General features: G+C 43.2%; 1 long non-coding RNA gene across 8 annotated transcripts in view; it reads left to right on the plus strand.

The window, feature by feature from the left end:
• Window positions 1-15,787, plus strand: part of LOC125438825 — a 326,259-nt gene that overhangs the window by 261,551 nt on the left and 48,921 nt on the right. For all 8 annotated transcript variants that reach the window (XR_007245419.1, XR_007245421.1, XR_007245423.1 and 5 more), the window contains one exon: window positions 13,801-13,924. This is a non-coding gene — a long non-coding RNA (uncharacterized LOC125438825). The remainder of the gene's footprint in view (window positions 1-13,800; window positions 13,925-15,787) is intronic.

Here is a 15,787-nt window from a genome sequence, read left to right on the forward strand (position 1 = left end):
CTGTTGTGAACACTCAACACTTATGATAATCTGCCTCCCATCTATTTTTTTTCTTGTGTGTTGACATTTAAGGTCAAGCGGTTATGTAAGTGCGTCTGTGTGGGTGTATACCCATCTCCTGCCTGTTGTATTGTGTGTAAGTTAGAAGAATGCACTGCTTCCTGCCAGCCCACATCCTTTGCCCAAATTATGAAGCAGGTGCAGCAACATCAGTTGGGGGAAACCCTCAGATTTTGCACCGTTGGAGCAGGTGCATCAGAGTTCCTGGTTTTTTGTCATGTGACCGTCTCACTGAATTGTATGAGCTGCTCATGTTTGTTTCTCTTAACGTTTCTCTTCTGTGTCAAAACAATGGCCCTCCTCGACAATTTCATGAACACAACTGCAGTCTTCACACCCTGTGGGTCAAAATGTAGTGTTCCATTTAGAGAGAAATTAGGGCAGAGTAAGGGGAAACAGCACAAATATGCTACACTGGAATGCAACAGGATCAGTAAAATGACAGAATTGCATTGCTAGAATGGAATTGGTTTCTGCATTTTTGGAGGAGGAAGGCAGGGCGACCCTGTTGCTGTATCTGAATGGACAGCCAACAAACTCTGTCCCTACAGACAATTAGTTTTATTAAGAATTGGATCCTGGGGCAATTTGAGAGACAGAATAGTCAACTGGCTGAATTATTGTTCTGAACTCTGAATTCAATTATCTGTTTCTGTACTTAAGGGTAGATTTGTATCTGCTGCTTTATAGTATAAAGCTACGTTTATGATAAAAAGTGGGTTCCGGTTACATTACTAGAACAGTAACTTATGGTGACCATATGGTCGTAGTAACTTCCTATATGCATGGTGAGTCTGGCATTAAGCAGAAAATATATTGATGGTCATTTAGGGGTCACTGAACGGCTGACTTGTTTTGCTGCTGCCTTGAACATCTTAGTTGTCGCATGTGGCAAAGAAGTAGGACAGGCTGACTTAGGCATCAGGGAAGATTCAAAGGAAAGGAAAATATTTTCCAAGATTAATAACATTAGTCAAAACATGAAAGAAAAGGGAAAAATAATTGTGTTTGGAAAGGAAGAAGTGCTTTGACAAGGGTGACCCCTGCTTTTCTCTGGAGTCTCTGACTTTGAAACCAGAGCTGGCTTTAATGCTCACCAGGTGTCACCAGAGTTTTCCACTTCCTTTCAAGCTCTGTAGCTTTAGCATATGATGCTCTGCATATGAGAATATTCATATTCCTTTCAGGTACCCCCGACCTCAAAGGGCATACAAAGGTTAGGGGGGAAAGGCTGATTTTGCTTGTTGATTTTAAAAGTATGGCAAAACAGTGTTTTTGTTGTCGTGGTTGTTTTTATAGCTAAGCACATGGGCGCCCTGTTTTGGGGTCTCAGAGATGAGAATGGGGGATGTGGCAGGTTCTTACCTGCTTTGCCTGCAACATTCTGCTGAGCTTATAATCTGCCATTTCCCTTTCTTCTGCTGTTAAAGTTCCCAAAAGTCAACATTCCTGTCTGCTGCTGCCATTTCAAGGGTCAGCAGGATGTTTCTTTATATAAAGACATTTTTCTCAGCCTTCCCACAGGGATAATCATATTGGGTGACTGTACAGCATGAAGTAAGGTTTACAACAAAATAGGTGAGAGTAAACACTGAAAGCATTATGGAAATCTCTCTCCCTTCTAAGCAAAGAATATGCAATTGGGAGGGGAATCAACCTGGTAATGGGGCGGGCAGGGGGATCAACCCGGTAATGCCTACAGCAGTGGTGGCGAACCTTTGGCACTTCAGATGGGATGGACTACAATTCCCATCAGCCTCTGCCAGCATAGCCAATTGGCCATGCTGGCAGGAGCTGATGGGAATTGTAGTTCATAACATCTGGAGTGCCAAAGGTTCACCACCACGGGCCTAGAGTAAGAGGAATGTTATTATTTAATTAAAATTCTTATTTATTGGTTCAACCATGGCTTAAAATGGACTCATTTGCATATATATCTTTACCTTGTTGCTCACTGTAGATTTTGAAAATACATGATAAGGACCTGGTATACGAATGAAAAGTAGAATACATACTTGGCTTTCTTGAATGAGGTGGATTATCCGGACCTACTTCAATATAGCTCCATCCTAGTTTGGAGGCTGAAACTGCCTTGGTTGCCCAAATAGATGGTCTCAGCTGACAGAAAGGCAGCTAGAATGCAACTACGTTGACCCCCTTCTCCTGCTTTTTGGTGGCTTTTGATACTATCAGCCCTGGTATCTTTATAGGCAAGTCAACCAAGGTGGATATTTGAGGGGTTCAGCTATGCAATTTAAAGGTTTTCTAATCTTTCTATCTCATTGTGTGGAAATCTATTATAATATGTGACTCATGGGTAATTGAAGGGCTGTTTCAGCAGTTTTGTTATTAGTTTATTGTGTAGATATCCATGTGGAATTATGGGCGCTCATTAGAGATCTATTAACATGCTGCCCCAGTTATGCAGAAGCCCCTGGGGAATGGCTTCATGTGTAGGCAGGATCCACATGGGAGACATTAATATATAGGATTTCTTCTATATTGTTTCCCTGAATCATGTGAAATCTCTGTCAAGGGAACAGGAGAAGTCTCATAAGAATCAGAAGAATACTATAAGCATTTCTGTAAGATGCAGGCAAATGTATGCTACATGGAGCCGTGGTCACAGGGAAGTGTTATTTCCTACCAGCTTCCATGCTGTTGCGATAATGTTTAAACTGCTCCTAATTTAAAACAATAAAATAATACTGGAGAAATGTGTGGTGTTTTTTTTTAAACTCTGCCTCGACCCCTATTATTTCACAGAATTTCATACTGTGAAATTCTAATAAATAAATTCCTACTGGGAAATTCTCACTGAACCAGTTCTCGTGCCTGCTGGTTCTTTTTGAACTATGGACAATTTTTTTACATGCTGATCCGTTTCTGAAAATGGTTCCTTTTCTGCCCCCCCTCCTTTATTTTTCCATTTAGGGTTAGTGTTATTTCTTTGCGGTTTGAGAGATTATATGTGCAGTCTTGCCCCATTTGGAATGAGTCGGTAATAGGCATTTGAAAGGAAATATGCCAGCCTTGTCATCTTTTCGTGAAGCCGTTAGAATATTACTTTATTAGTATTTGCGGTGGTGCCAGGTCTTTGAATCTGGGATAACGGTAGCTCAGTCCTAAAATTAAATATACAAGTTATCATAAAATTGTGATTTTTACTCCATTCCTGGAGTACAGGGTCAATAGCCACACCAATAACCAGGTGAGTCGCCATTTTAGGGTTGAGATCGGTTGACAAATAGGACACTGAACGTATGTGAAGAAAAGAAAAACATATTTGCGGTTGGCTCCGAATTCTGTTGTCAAGGGGGTTCCTGAGAACTTCTTAAGGAAACAGTGCATTGGATAGAGCCAAGGCCTAATTGGAATCAGAGTGCCTCAGTGAGATGGAGATGATTCATATCCAGAAAAGTGTCTGAGGGTTTCACTCTGCTATAGTTCCCAGTTATTACCTTTCCAGATGTCATTTGTGGTCCTGTGTGAACTTGAGCACTGGGAAATTGGAAGGAAACCTGAAAGTTCTGTAGTAAGGAGTCAGTGTTTGTCTTTCGTGGCCCTTTCTTACATGCCCAGAGTAATGCTGATCACCACCTCGGGGTCAGGGAAGAAGTTTCCTCCCTGCCAGATTGACTTGGGACCATGGAAGTTTTTTGCCTTCCTCTTGGCATCGATCAGGGGCCATTGGAGGAGTAGGGGGAAAAAGGAGTTGTGAATTTCCTGCATTGTGCAGGGGGTTGGACTAGATGACCCTTGGAGTATCTTCCAGCCCTCTGTTTTTATAAATGGGAAGGAAATGTGGCATGTGCTGGGAGAGAAGCGGGGAAGCTGGGAGGAGCTAAAGGTCGGCAGAGCCTCAGCTCAAAGACAACCTTTGACAAAACACATCTTCAGGGTGGTCCTATGCAGAGTTGCACCAGTATGTCAATTGGTTTTAATGGGATTAGATTTCAGCAGCTCTTCTCAGGTCTGGGCTGGCCCTTAAGGATGCCAGTTCTTATTCCAACATTCTGGCAAAGCAACTCACATTTTGAGTGATTTTTGCCCCAAAGGAATGGTGTGAGGAAGGCGTTAATGAAACCAGGCTCTCTGAGCATGCATAGAATTAATCTCGGATAAATTCATTTTTTTTTTAAAAAAAGGCACATCAGAGAAATAGCTGTCTCAATCACTTTCCTATAAAATATAGAAGCGTGCTGCGATTTAAATGCCACAAAACTTTCACCAAAGGATCCATTTCTGCTAGGCGTGGCTTCTCCCATCCTTCACAGTGCCATCCCTTTGACATTATTCAAGTTGGACCGGAATTCTGTGTTTCGAACCATCGCACCGAAGGGAGCATTTTTCCAGCTGGGACTAGTGAGTGAAACGGTTTGTAGTGTGAACTCTCCCCATAATGAATCTCACACATCTTTTCCCAAACTTATTTAACTGGCCAAGCAGGCAAAATTGTGTGAGGCTAAAGTTGGCGACCTTGATCGCCCAGATATAGCCCCCACCCCCACCCCCATTTGTATATGAAGAGGCTTACAGGATGGGGAGAAGCAGTACCAGCCAGCTGGGATGCGAGTGATGCAGTTTTCCTGCTCATGTGCTTGCAAACAGGTAATTACTACTTGCTGCTGATAGGCAGATGAATGGCAAATTGTAGGGCGAGAGGATGATGACTGAAGTGGATAGGATTTTGTTGGACTTAATCAGGACAGCTGGTCCATTCTGCAAGTATTAAGGGGGTGATTTCAGAAACAAAACTCTTTTGTGGATTTGAGTGTAAAAGTATTGAAGCCATAACCAAATAAAGTTTGTCTGTGTTATCTTTGGCTGTAGTCCATGGCTACACTTTGTAATTATGGGGGAACGAGACAAGGAAGAAGACGTTTCTCTGTTTAAGGCTAAAAGGTCCAACATAGCTATTTCTTGTTTTGTGTCTTTAAGCTTAATATCTCAGTAACATAGCGTTTGGAATGTTTTGTTTAAGGAACAGGATTAAACGTGATGTTCTCATCTTTTGCTCTGGACTGCAGTTCATTTGTGTGAACAAGAAAATAATGTTCCAAAAACAATTTTCAAGCTAAAGAAACTCTCGGGCTCACTTTGGGGCCATGAAGAAGAAAAGGGTACTAAGGTGCTTAATACGAGTGCCAGGGAAGAGATACAATTCCGCCTCCTCTGCACTGAGCAGGAATTTTACATAGACATGTTTCACTCATACACGCTACATACACGCTACAGGGGTCAGTGCTATCAGTCACAGACCAGGAAAGGGATTTAGGCGTCTTAGTTGATAGTTCCATGGGAATGTCAACTCAATGCATGGCAGCTGTAAAAAAGGCAAACTCTATGCTGGGGATCATTAGAAAAGGAACTGATAATAAATCTGCAAAGATTGTCTTGCCCTTATATAAAGCCGTGGTGCGACCGCACTTGGAGTACTGTGTCCAGTTCTGGTCGCTGCATCTCAAAAAGGATATTGAGGAGATAGAAAAAGTGCAGAGAAGGGCAACAAGGATGATTGAGGGACTGGAGCACCTTCCCTATGAGGAGAGGCTGCAGCGTTTGGGACTCTTTAGTTTGGAGAGGAGGCGGCTGAGGGGGGGATATGATTGAAGTCTACAAAATTATGCATGGGGTAGAAAATGTTGACAGAGAGAAATTTTTCTCTCTTCCCTCACAATACTAGAACCAGGGGCATTCATTAGCAGAAAAATGCTGGGGGAAGAATTAGAACTAATAGAAAAGGAAACACTTCTTCACGCAACGTGTGATTGGTGTTTGGAATATGCTGCCACAGGAGGTGGTGATGGCCACTAACCTGGATAGCTTTAAAAGGGGCTTGGACAGATTTATGGAGGAGAAGTCGATTTATGGCTACCAATCTTGATCCTCCTTGATCTGAGATTGCAAATGCCTTAGCAGACCAGGTGATCGGGAGCAACAGCCGCAGAAGGCCATTGCGTTCACATCCTACATGTGAGCTCCCCAAGGCACCTGGTGGGCCACTGCGAGTAGCAGAGAGCTGGACTAGATGGACTTTGGTCTGATCCAGCTGGCTTGTTCTTATGTTCTTATGTTCTTACTCACCATCCCAGTCCTATATCACTTCTACTCATGACTATTCATTCCAGGGTTACTTCCACAAGGATCCAGCAGCCTCTATTCTCTGCTCCTCTCCCAAGGTAGAGATGCCACTTCTGGACTGTACATGGACCAGTTGGGATGGAATGAAATGGAGAAGAGGGAGCTGCTGGGTGCTTGAAAGCAAAAATCTTCAGCTTACCATGAATATACTCTTTTCAACATAAAGAACTCAGGAGGTGTGTGAATTAATTCGCCACATCTTCGTAGGTCGTTTTTGCATTGAATGCTCTGCCAGGTCAGGTCCTAGTGCCTGCCTACACCGCTCCCCCTACCGATTCTCTGGAAGCATTTTAAAATTTTACTGAAGCTTCGCTTCCATCGAAACTATTATTATCTGAACTGGGAAACATAGCACTTGGATAAAATAGCATTTATATTGTTATGGATGCCTGCTATCAAGACTTCTTTTTTTGTAAAGTCGCGCCCTCCGTTTTCTTTCCCGTGGCAGGAACAGGAAAGAAAATGGCAGACGCAACTTTACAAAAAGGGATGTCTCGATAGCAGGCGTCCAAAGCAATATAAATGCTATTTTATCAAAGTGCTGTACTTCCTGATACAGATAATAATAGTTTCGATGGAAGCGGTGCTCAAATAAGCTTTTAAAATGCTCCCAGAGAGTCGGACTACTTTACAATGCGGGTGCAAGCTGCTCCAACTTCCGCCAGAGCATGCATGACTGTTGCTGCTGTTGAATAGAGTGTAGTTGTGGATGGTGTCTGCTATACCGATGAACACACCCAATCTGGGGTCAGTCTCACAGGCAGAGAGGAGAGTTAGGATACACCGTTCCATTGTAAATTTAGTGAAAATGTATTGTTTGAAAAAAATCGTGAAAATGTGCTTTGGTTTATGAATCCATTTCCTGTTTATTTGACGTAAATCGCTCCAAAAAGTGCAGTGTTAATTTTTGGAATTTGCAAATTAAATGATAAGAATCTCAAGGTTACTATCCAAATCAGAACTCTTCCTGGTGTGATAGCGAAATGAACTTTGAAACAAGCAAACACAGACAGAAGCCCCCAAAATATATTCTGAAACCACGGGATGTAAAAACCGTACAGACTCTAAACTGTCCACGATCTATTCAGTTCCGGGATGGGAGATGGCCTGGAAACCCTTTCTATGCCATCCGAAGAAAGAAGTTAGTGTAAGAAATAAAGAGTTCTAGACAACATTGATCACGTTACAAATATGATATAAAATTAGTCCTGAAGCAGTCAGAGCATTATTAAATTGGAGTGAGATATCCAGTAAAAAGCAAATCACTTGTACTGGAGTCATTTAGTCACCCATGAATATGGATGAACTTTTTTGACATCGAAATCCCTTTTTCTTCCTTTGGTGCAGGCTTGAATGCTGTGGTGTGTCAGTTCAACCGAGCAGTGCCTGACCTTGATTCAGTCTCCTTTTGGAAGACTGGGATGTTGCCCACCCAATAAAACATTACATTATTTTGTTTGATGAAGAGCAGACTATGTATTTAACAGTTATGTCTCTTAATGCTGTAACTACAGTGGAAAAACAGCAATTAATCCAACATTTATGCCCACCTTGTGTTGTTTTTGGCTTGGTTCATGATCTAGTAAGAAGGCCAAAGATGAATGTGATGTGAGTAACCTCAACATACCGTGTTTCCCCGAATATAAGACAGTGTCTTATATTAATTTTTGCTCTCAAAGATGTGCTATTTCTTATTTTCAGGGGATGTCTTATATTTCTATGTTCTGTTCGTCTGCATGCTTCCAAACAAAAACTTTGCTATGTCTTACTTTCGGGGGATGCCTTATATTTTGCACTTCAGCAAAACCTCTACTACGTCTTATTTTCAGGGGTTGTCTTATATTCGGGGAAACAGGGTAGTAAGTTATACACAAACTTACAACAACTCCAGGTATTTTAAAGCTGTTCCTTTTAGGCCTGTGACAAATCTGGAGGAACCGGTTTGATTCCCCGCTCTGCCACCTCAGCTGTGGAGGCTTATCTGGGGAATTCAGATTAGCCTGTACACTCCCACAAACGCCAGCTGGGTGACCTTGGGCTAGTCACAGCTTCTCGGAGCTCTCTCAGCCCCACCCACCTCACAGGGTGTTTGTTGTGAGGGGGGAAGGGCAAGGAGATTGTAAGCCCCTTTGAGTCTCCTGCAGGAGAGAAAGGGGGAATATAAATCCAAACTCCTCCTCCTCCTCCTCCTCCTCCTCCCTCCTCCTCCTCCTCTTCCTCCTCCTCCTCCTCTTCTTCTTCTTCTTCTTCTTCTTCTTCTTCTTCTTCTTCTTCTTCTTCTTCTTCTTCTTCTTCTTCTTCTTCTTGTGTGTGTGTGTTTTCTGTTTTGTAAACAATTTTATGCCAGTTGGTGCATTTTGATGCTTGTTTCCTCTCACAGTTCTTAACTTCTGTTACACTCTTGCACTGTTCAGTAAGATTATTGGCTGTGATGTAATACGTTTTTGTCAGTGACCACGAAACTGCATCCCGCTTGCAGATGCCATCGATCAGAGGTGCACACCTCAAATTGCTACATGGGCCAGAATTTGCAGCTTACCTGAAGCTCAGTTGTGAGAGTGAGATATCATCAGACCTGGCCCCATAATGTTATCGGGCCTTATCACATAAGATAAATTCTGTGAATAAATTGGAAATGGCAAATTACAGGCTTATGCATCTTAAGTTGTGCAAGATAGGGGTGGGGGTTCAGCACCTACTGTGTTTATCCCTGCTTTTTTGTTGGCATTTTAAAGAGAGGGGGAATATCCCAGACATCTGCTCATCTTAACCACTTGTTTAAGAGTCGCCATTCAGCTCTTGGGCTGCTGTTATGCCTGAACAACGTGGAGCTGGCTGCTGCTTAGAGCTACAGCCAGCTAGTAACAAGGAGTCCAGAGGTGCTTGCTGGGTGACCAGACTAACTGTGTGTTACGCAGCTCTGTCACACAGGTCCATAATCAACATCACAGCAACCAGTTCAATTAAAGGAATTTTAAGCATATGCAGCTAAGAATTATGAAGAGACCTGCATTGTGAGCAGCACTAGCCTGGAACCAAATGGCACAGGAACAGTGAAATGTTTGGTGGGGTGAGCATGTTTATGTATGTCAGTACTTTCTGTTTGCAAAGACCAACTTGGAAAATGAATATCAACATTAGAGACAGTTCAGCACTGCTTTTCCTGTACCTAGATTTCTTTATCAGAGGGTTTCTTGCCTCACATTATTCACCATCTTACTGCACCCAGAATTCCTTGACTCCAGGGATATTGCATCCCTTCCTTGAATATGTGTTCAAGCTGGTATTACAGCTAGAGCTAACTAGGTTAACTTCATAGCAATTTCCTAATAGATGTAAGCACTTTTAGCCGTTCCTGAAAGCTTAAAGGCTCAGCCCAGAGAAAGTTGTTATAACTTAGTTGTCAACTTTGTGTGTCTTTGCACTGTACTGCTAATATGCTCTTGATGTCGTGGAAGCACTATGAAGATCTTCAAGACTGCTACAAGATATATGGCAAAAGGAAGGGAAAACAAAATTAGTGGCAGCTTGGGACGTCTACTGACAATTTTCCTTTTTAGTCTGAAGGCACCTGAAGACTGTAGCTGAATAATGGTCTAATCTCCATATGGTTTCCGTTTTTTTAGTGCGACAGCACACAGAAAAAAAATCTACTTTTAGCTCTGGCTTCTGTTTGCTTCTTTGTGAGTGCTTCTGAGAAAGCTTCCTGTCTGCTTACAGATAGGAAATGTTAATAAAACAGCCTAGCTGGGTGACATTTCTCATACGTTGGTAACATTTGCAGAAGTGGCATTGAGAATCTGTTTCATAGAGTACTTAGATTTTCTCCCTGTCACAGAGAACTGCTTTGTGTCAGCATACGCTCTCATTTGTTTTAAAACAAGTAATTAATCTGGAAGGCGGTGGTTCAGATTCCCACTCTGTCATAAAAGTTTCTGATTGACCTTGGACCGGTCACTTACTCTCAGCCCAATCAACCTCTCAGGGTGTTTGTTGAGAGGATAAAATGGCAGAAGTAGGACAATATTGTAAAATGTTTTGGGTTCCCCTCGAGAAGGAAAGTGGGGTATAACTATCCGAATAAAAAAAATTTTTGGCTTGTGCATGACCTTATCCTCTACATGCAGTACCACCTGAAATTATTTACTACAAGTGTGTGCACAAGTTGTTGGGGGGCAGTGATGAATTGAGGGGGGTCATAGATAGTTAACTGGAAGATTCCCCTTCCCCCCAGGGTCTGCAACCTGCGGCCAATTGGCCATGCTGGCAGGGGCTGATGGGATTTGTAGTCTGTGAACATCTGGAGAGCCACAAGTTGCAGACCCCTGCACTAGCACATCATTGCTGAGCTCTGGTGCTGGATAAGTAGCTACCTATTCATTTACACCTGTGCTGCAAGGCACCCTATACCAATGGCTAACTGTCTGGGAAGCTGCTCTTCTAGCCCTGAACCTAAACAGCATGGCGTACGTGTTGGTGGTAAAATAAAAATATGTATTTATAGATCTACCTCACCTGCCATATTGGCAAATTTTTTGATAGTACCTCTTAGGGCAGGGGTGGGCAATTGTTTTTTCCATGGGGCCACATAAGAAACAGAAAATATTGTGGAGGGCCGGGCCAAAAGGCAGGGGGGCGAGGCGCTTTTGAAAGCCCCGCAGAAGCCGGCAGCCAAGGCAACCAGCTTCTCTGAGGCTTTCAAAGGTGCCGTGCTCCCCAGCAAGGCAGGGGGGCCAGTCAGGGTCATCCGGCGGGCCGGATGTGGCCCGCGGGCCGTATAATGCCCAGGTCTGTCTTAGGGTCTGAAACCTTAGCTGATCTATGCGATTCAGTCTATGGAAGTTACAGCCCATAAAAACTGCTCGCTTATCTGCTTACTAATAACTACGTTAGTTGCGAAAAGTTTATTTTTTCCGCAGCTTTTCTTCCTGGGCAGTTGGAAGTGACATGCTGAGCATAGGCCAGTGACTGCTTACAAGCATGCCTCAGTACTGTATTAAATAATAAGGTTCTGCAGCCAGGGAATACAAATAAAATATGGGAAGCAAATAACTTCAGCAAGTTCTCCAAATATTCACTTAGCTGAGATAGTGAATTTACTATAAACTGTTCTCTGCATGAGCAAAACTAGCAGCTTTGGTTGTGTCAGTGCTGGCTCTTGTTAGGATACGTTTGGCGTGACTGACATTGTCCTTCCTTGGAGGTGAATTCAGCGTCTTACCAGCCACTTCTTTGATGAATCTGTGTTTGCTGCTTTCCTCTGTGTGTCCGTGATAGAACTAATAAATCAGTTCAGATACGTGAAGTTACATTTATCTTGACTACTATCATGTCAGTCATTCCATCTAAATAAGGGATGAGGTGGTAGTCTAAATGCGCAGCCTGCTTAATTTGATCATGCATAATCGTATGCTGTCACATCCTTTGGATGCAGCTGACACAGAAGTTGCGTAGATTCCAGTGAACAAGCTCATTGCTTTTCAGCATTTGAAAGACAGAAAACATTACTAACATATATAAAACTACATCACTAACATACATATAAAAACCCCTGCAGTGCTATGCAATTCCCGAGTGTCCACACTACTACCGCTCCATTGGGGTGCCTCCAGCACTCCTTTGGGGTAGGAGCCCGTGTCAGTATCAGTGGGGGAATTCCCAGGGCTGCAGGCAACTGTAGTCAGTTTCCTGAGCCCTTTCAGCCTTGGAATACCCCCTTTTGCTGGCATGGACTTATGCCAACAATAAGGGTGATGAAGCCCATTGGGTTGCATAGGGGCACTTCACTGCCATAAGAAGAGGTTGTCCATTTTCTTGCTGGGTGTGATTTGACAAACATCTGTGGAGTCAGCGAGACTGCACCATATGTGGCCACCACATATCTATCACCACTCAGGACTAGACTGTCCAGCACCCTAAGATGTATGTCCTCTGAACTCAGTGACTTTTTCAACAAGCCCTAGAATTTCAGTTCTTGGCACTTGTCTCTGACTTAACACTATTTCGTAAACTATTTTATTTACACCTGTGCTACAAGGCACCCTGTACCAATGGCTAACTGTCTGGGAAGCTGCTCTTCTAGTCCTGAACATAAACAGCATGGTGTATGTGGTACCAGATAGGATAATTTCCTCACATCTTCCATAGTTAAGATAGACACAAAAATATGTTTGTCTTCTCTGCACGATCTCTGTTGTCCTTTTCTCTGTCACCCAATGGCCCAGCTCCCTCTGACAGTCATAGCAATACTTCAGTATGTCTCTCTGGCTGTTTCTGCACGGCACAATTATACCGGGTTACAACTAGTATTTTACAATCTGGGTCTATTTTATCCCAGTTTCTCTCTTCGCATGGCTGCCCATTTCTGTGAAGGAATCAAGTGAAGACCGGGAAGAAATACTCCAGTTTGTTTCACATGAGCTTGGGTCTTTTGTATTTATACAGCAAGTGTATCTGTGCATGCACAAACATCTCCGGTCCTGCGTTTTGATTGGCTGTTGTTTTTGGGCAAAAACGAGGGCAGGAGGGAAACGAAGCCCCCCTTTCCAGTTCTGGATCTCAACTCAACACGGCAAGTGGAAGCAAGAAACAATGGGGCACAGCATCACATCACATTCCCACTCATGTTCTCATATTTTTGTGGAAAACGAGACGACCCCCCCGTGATAATGTCCACTAACATTCGGCCCAAACTGCACATCTCCCTAGCTATGAACTCCGAGCAACCAGTACATGTACAGAAAAGAAAACAGGATCCCACTCTTGATTAACCCAGGTGAAATGGCACCTGGTCAATACCATTAGCAGAAAACGTACTGAGGGGAATGTTTCATGAAGGGCAGGCTGCAGTGGTTGGTCAGCATCTCAGCAGAGTTGAAAACTGACATGACGATAGGTGGGGAGATCAGGGGGGCAGGCAGCGTGGTGAGGAGATCAGGCAGCTGGGCGGGAAAAATAAACTGGTTCTGCTTCCATAGTGTTTGCACAGTAGCGGGTTCACTGCGGGATTTTTGAAAAGAATCACCAAATTGGCAATTTTTGAAAATCCCGGGAGGAGGAAAATATCACGGGACACACTCGCTTTAGGACCGGGAACCGTGTGAACTTCTTGGCCCAACTGGTATTTTCCTTGCTCAACCCGGAATATTTGGACCGTGCAGAAATGACCTTTATGAACCCTCTACAGGCTTTGGCACTTTTAGTTGGCAATTATATATAGCCAGATAACATTTTGATGCCATATAAACATTTAAGAATCTTTAGAGTTCAGAATGTTTCCAGGGAAAGGGGTTTTATTAGAGTAGTATGTTCTGTTTCTGTTTTGTTTTTCATGGGTTTTTTCCTTGTATATGCTGAATTGCAAACGGTTGAGCCCTGCTGACTTGCTTCTTAAAGAATGTTATCAGTTTTACATGTTTTGAGCATTGTGTTGTATTAGTGGATAGACTGGCTCATTAGACTTTTAAAATGAAAACACTAGACTTTTTTAAAGGCTCCAACTACAGGCACTTAAAGCCAAACATTAATTATTCCGTAACCTTCTCATATATCAAAACTCCAGGGGAAAAACTCAATTACCTCATGTTTACATTGCAGGGAGATTGAAAGACAGCTATGGATAGAACTGTCTGTTCTGGACATTGCTCAAGCCTGAATCATGGAGAACAATGATGCTTGCTCGTATTCCAGACATCCTACAGACTCAAGCCACGTCCATTCTGTAAGTCGCTATGGTTATATGTTGTGCAGTATTATTATTTACGTGCAGAATTTAGATCCCTCCTTTTTACCTAATCAGGGCTGCCATAGTGGACAGCAGTTGCAAACACTGCATTATAAAAACAGATCATAATGCACATTAAAATTAAAATGGAATAGATATGTCAAAACAACAATTACAACACTGGGCAGTGAGCAGGGGCCATTGAAGCAATGCTGGATGGAACAACAGGGGCTTTTACCTGTTAGCAGAAGATAGTGAGAAAAGGGGACAGACACCTGGGGCGGGAGTTCCATAATTTTGGTGCCGTGACTAAGAAGCCTCTCTGGGTTGCCCCTGATCTAAACTCAGATGGTGGGGGCACCTGAAGCAGTTTGGGCCTCATAAGATGGTCATAGCAGTTGGGGACTTTTGTGTGGGAATAGGTGGTCCTTTAGATATTCTGGTTTATACACACTTGTCTCTGTGATACACCTCTGAAGATGCCAGCCACCGATGCAGGCGAAACTTTAGGAACAAGATCTACCAGACCACGGCCACACAGCCCAGAAAACCCATAACAACCAACAAAAATCTGATTATTTGAGTACATTACCCAACATGGTGTAGTAGTTAAGAGTAGCAGACTCTTCATTTGGAGAACTGGGTTTGATTCCTCATTCCTCCTCATGAGCAGTGGACTTTGGTGAATCAGGTTTGTTTCCCCACTCCTGTACATGAAGCCTGTGGAATGATTTTGGGCTAGTCACAGTTCTCTCAGAACTCTCTCAACCTTACCTACCTCACAAGGTGCCTGTTGCTGTGGTGCGGGGGTTGGGGGGGGAGGCAGTTGTAAGCTGCTTTGAGACTCCTTACGATAGAGAAAACATGAGGTATAAAAACCAGCTCTTCATTATTCACCTTCTAATTGCAGAGCGAGAGAAAGTGAACAAGTTAGTGGGGTAGAGCAATGTCTGACCATGTGACCGTTTCCCCACTGCTCCCTTGGGCATAGCCATGAAATCTTAATCTGTTTGCTAAGTAGCGCAGAACTGGACAACCTGAGCCAAGGGTTGCTTTATTGAGCACCGTAGAGAGATGCGAAAAAGCACTGTATATCTAAGATCACAGCTAGTTGTCTGCATTTGCTTTGACAATGGATGCCAAATATGCATTGAAACATTTCTTGAGTACGTTGCCCTGCTATAAATGCTGCTTTGTTCCTTGAAAACAGCACCAACTACTTAAGTGTTTGGGATTATCTGTTTCCAAATGGGTTTATGTAAATGGGATTGTGAGAAGCTTTCTTCCCATTGTGTAGATTTGATTTCTTTTAGTGGCCGTTCATATCTGCTCCTTGAACTACACTGGTATTTGGAAAGGTCTCAGTGTTTGTTGCTGTTTGTTTTTAATGGTAATGTCATGTCGCCTTCATTAGTATGCCCCTTCACCTTGGAATCTGGGATAAGAAAATGTTGCTGGGTCTCATGGATAATGGCTTCCTGATTTCACTGTTGATCAATCTGTTATTGGCAGGCCAATAAGATTTAGATGAGATGTGGCTGAATGACTTCATGAGGTCAATGCTGCTGTGTGTCATACTGCAGTATATACTGCATTAGTAAGGCATATATTAGTGCTCCTATACTGTTCCCTTGGCGTAAGTATTTTCCTGTGGATTGTGCTAAGTGATACTGACAGGTCATGTGGTCAGCAGGGGCTTGACACAGCAGGAGGTAGCAGATACGCATCTTCTGCATTAACGCAATCAGCATCCGTTCAACAGAAGGCCAGCCAGGCCTTTCCCTAGGAAACATATGCCAAAACTATTATCAGAGGCTACATTATGGCCTGCAGCATACTGGACCGGATACTGATGGGGAG

Source organism: Sphaerodactylus townsendi, linkage group LG09 (genome assembly GCF_021028975.2).
Source record: "Sphaerodactylus townsendi isolate TG3544 linkage group LG09, MPM_Stown_v2.3, whole genome shotgun sequence".
Lineage (NCBI taxonomy): Eukaryota > Metazoa > Chordata > Lepidosauria > Squamata > Sphaerodactylidae > Sphaerodactylus > Sphaerodactylus townsendi.